The sequence below is a fragment of the Vigna umbellata genome, chromosome 3 (genome assembly GCF_029865625.1).
Source record: "Vigna umbellata cultivar VRB3 chromosome 3, Vumbellata_1.0, whole genome shotgun sequence".
Lineage (NCBI taxonomy): Eukaryota > Viridiplantae > Streptophyta > Magnoliopsida > Fabales > Fabaceae > Vigna > Vigna umbellata.
The window spans coordinates 55,100,382-55,104,343 of NC_142167.1; the positions used below are offsets into that span (position 1 = coordinate 55,100,382).

The 3,962-nt window shown below is 32.9% G+C and overlaps 1 pseudogene; it reads right to left on the reverse strand.

Annotated features, from left to right (window-relative positions):
- Window positions 1-412: 412 nt before the first annotated feature.
- On the reverse strand, window positions 413-2,390 carry LOC124848095 (WRKY transcription factor 72A-like; annotated as a pseudogene).
- Window positions 2,391-3,962: the final 1,572 nt, after the last annotated feature.

The following is a 3,962-nucleotide window of genomic DNA, read 5'->3' on the forward strand; positions in this document are numbered from 1 at the left end:
ATCTCTTATGGTGTTTCAGGAATTTAGAATCAAACAACCTTGAAAACTGTTTATTAAAAGTAATTTTGAGTTAGGTTTAAGTGCAAATATGATCTTAGAAGCGAATTAGACTTCGCCTTTTTAATATTTTTCTTTGTATTAGGTAAAACAAAACCTGAAAAACCGTAGATGTAATAAACAGTCATGCATGTCCTTTGTAGGTTATTACTTCTAGACTCCTTTAGGTACCAAAAATCAACATCACATACGAACATACACGTTTCAAGATAAAATCTGTAACTAAACATATAATTTGAGTATACATTTTTTATTCGACAACGATACAAAACTAACATCAATTCTACCAAAATCTAATACAAACGGACACAGTGAGGTCTGATGAATCTTGGAACAATGCATTAATTATGCTGTTTTACTTCCATTGCTCAGGTAATGATGGTAGTGGAAATATACTTGAGTTTCCTTGTTGAGGGTTAAGAGCAGAAGAAGACACGTTCAAGTACCTTGATGATGCACATCCTATGGTGTTTTCACTACATAGCTTTAAGTTCAGTTCTGCATTCTCAAGAACATGGTTTTCTCTTAACCTAACACCACCAGCTTCATTGCCAACATATGTTGTGAGAGCAGTTGCCAACACTGATTGAAATTTTGGATTGCTTGTGATTGCCTTGGTTGCAGCAATAATGGAATCCGGCAAAGAGGGTTGAGAAAAGTTATTGTTGCTCGTGCAAATAGGGTGATGGAGATGCTCAAGATATGGCTGATTTTGATGTCCAGTGTTTAGCAAGTAATCACCATGGTTTCTTTTATGAGTCAGTGGTCCTGAGTTGAAGTAACTACTGTAACTGCTCCAAGGTGATGGAGACATGCTAGATTGCAGAGGAGAGAAACCTGAGGAAAAATTAAGGTTTGAGGATGTTGGGGGTGCTGTAAGGTCCAAAGTGATTGTGGGGTGAGAATTCAAGCTTGAAATAGATGAGTTTGGAAAGTAGAATTGATGTGGTCTTGAAACATGGTATGTGGAGAAGTTTAGAGCATTATCAAGGTTGTAATTAGGAGCACTGAAATTGGTAATGGAGGATATAGCTGAATTGACTAGTCCATGTCCATTCTGTGAACTCAATGAGGGAGATTGAAGCATGGAAGCTGCAGCAGAAGTTGTGCAAGCCATTGCAGTCGCTGATATAGGAAGTGGATGATTGTGGATTCCTTCATAGGTTGTGATCAATATGGACATGTCTTGAGCACATCTTTGCACCTGAATGTTAATTAATCAGTAGAAAATTCATTAATATGATATCTTAACACTAATACAAAAACATCATACCACGACATCAAATTTATGTTTAACGTTTAGGAATGTGACTGAAAAATACGAGGTTACATTTTTGTAATTAAATTTTTGTCAAAATTTAGCTTTTTATTGATTATCTGAAACAAGCCATAATGAAAGTCTCACCTGTTTTCTTACAGGACACAATGGAGAAACAGTGCATCGATAGTAAGCTCGGGGACATGGATTTCCTTTTGCCATTTTCTGTCCATATTTTCTCCATTGACACCCATCATTCATCTGCATTGAAGTTCAAGAAATTAAAACTTTAATCTCAGTTTTCTTGATACAGAAATACAAAAACAAATTGCAAATAATATAATAATAATAATAATAATAATAATAATAATAATAATAATAATAATAACAATAATCATAATCTGATAGCAAGCTTTTAGACTAACTTCATCCTTGACACCTTCATAATAACTTAGGCTTTTATTTTCTCTTCCAATTAATGTTTGTTTTCATTAGGGTTTGGTTTCTTTCAATTCTAGACTTGTAGCAGTAAAATCAATCTAAGCTATGTATATAGAACAACCAATTTCTGCACAGAACTTTTACTAACCGTTTGAGTATCACATCTGGCTCTGATGGAAACCCTAGTTTTCTTGGGCTGATCATTTTGAGAAGCTTCACTTTTATCAACATTTTTCATTGCCTTCAAAACTTTACTGGGTGGCCACATCTCACTTGGTTCCTCTTCCTTCCCTCCCTCACCAAAACTACTTTCAGTGCTGGAAATATTTGCAGCTTCAGCATGATCTACAGGATCCAAATTGATATCTAACCCAAGTCTGAGTCCTTTATCCATACCCTCATCTTCTCTCTTGCAATGCTTCCTCTCACCCTTAGTCTTTCCTTTCAATGATATCCCAAGAGAAAGCGACACAAGTTCACTCTCTTCACTTTCCTCACGGCTAGTTACACCTTTAGCATTTGCCCAATCTTCAGTTTTTTCTTGTTGTAAAATGTCCAACAACTTCAACATCTTGTTTTCTTCTCTCGCCTCTTCCAACTCCTTCTTAGCTTATTCGAGCTTTTGATCCTGCATGCAATAATGATGACACACACAAGAGACAGCAACAAGAAAGTGACTGCTACTTTTGTATCTGATCAGAGAAAGGAAAAAGGATGAAGGAAATGGAAGCTAATTGAAGTATATATGCAAGGTGAATGAGATTTCTTCTGAGATTTAAACACCTGTGGTCAAAAAATGATTAATTTATACTGTGTTCATTGAAAAAAGGTCATCATAATTGTGCAAACATGCGTCTTTTACACTTCTGGATTTGCGTTGACTCCTGTTACACTGCGTGTGTTCAAGGACTTTCTCTTCATTATATCATATTAAGTGTTTAATCAATAATTTTAAGAGTTAAGTAGGTTGCTAATTATTAGTAGAGTAATAATATCATGACACATTTTTATATTCATTTGACATAAAATCTAAGGATAAAATAATTATAAAAGTGTAAATTTTTATATTTTTTCAAGAAAGAAGAGAGTAAAATGTAATTAAGAATAGTGTCAAATGAATATAAAAAAAAATTAAGTGTGTCAAAGAATATTTTTCTAATTAGTATGGTCTATTTTTAGTAATTTAAAGGTAACTATTTAAACTAGAACAACATACTAGCTATTTAGCAGTGTTTTTTAAAGGTTTTAAACTAAAACGAAACATTAATTTTAGCAAGACATTTAAAAATATCATTACCTTAATTGTACTTAATTTAAAAATCCTTCTAATCATTCCTTAAACTTGTACTTGATTTCCTTAATTTAAAGTTTTATATAGAAATAATAACATAAGAAAAAGGTGTAATACAGTAATGTGAAAGAAACTTAAGAGTACTGTAGAAATATCAAGCTCTTCGTGAACTCTAGTAAATCTGATGTGATCATCCCACAACGACTTTGACCTAATTATTCACGTGTGATGGTTTTTTCAACGTTCCTCCATAAAATGGGGAAGAAAGGTTTTCAGTATAACTTTGCCTTATTCATCTTCTAAATAAATATATCCTGTCTTTGCTTAAAAAATTATGTTTTATAAACCTAAAATGCATTAATAAGTAGAAATTAGATGTTTAAGAAGATATTAGAGAATTATCTAAATTAATCATAAAATGTGTAGAAGAAGGAATTTTTGTTCCTCAAATATTTTCACTAATATAAAAAAAATTTTACATGATTTATATTGGTATAGAACAAAGTTGATAACTTTATAAATAAGTAAATATTTGTATATTGGACCTAATTTAAGTAAGGTGATAAATAGACTTACAGAGGCAATGTCATTATGTTTATAAGACATGACACTAGTAAAAATTATGCCTTTTAACTCGTCCAATAGACTTCGGTTTAAGGAAAACCAAAGTCTATGAGAGAGCGGTGGCAATTTTGAAGTTTTGATGAATTTATATGCATCGGTTTAGTAAGGACTGAAGCATATAAACTGTGTTTTGAGCTATTAACTCGGTTAAAGGTAGAACTGAGGTTGTATTTTGACGTATTGACTCGGTTAAAGGTAGAATTGAGGTTGTATTTTGGCGTATTGACTCGGTTAACCGAGGTCTATTACCCCGGTCAAATCAGTCACACCTTACCTACTCTCATCTCCGCT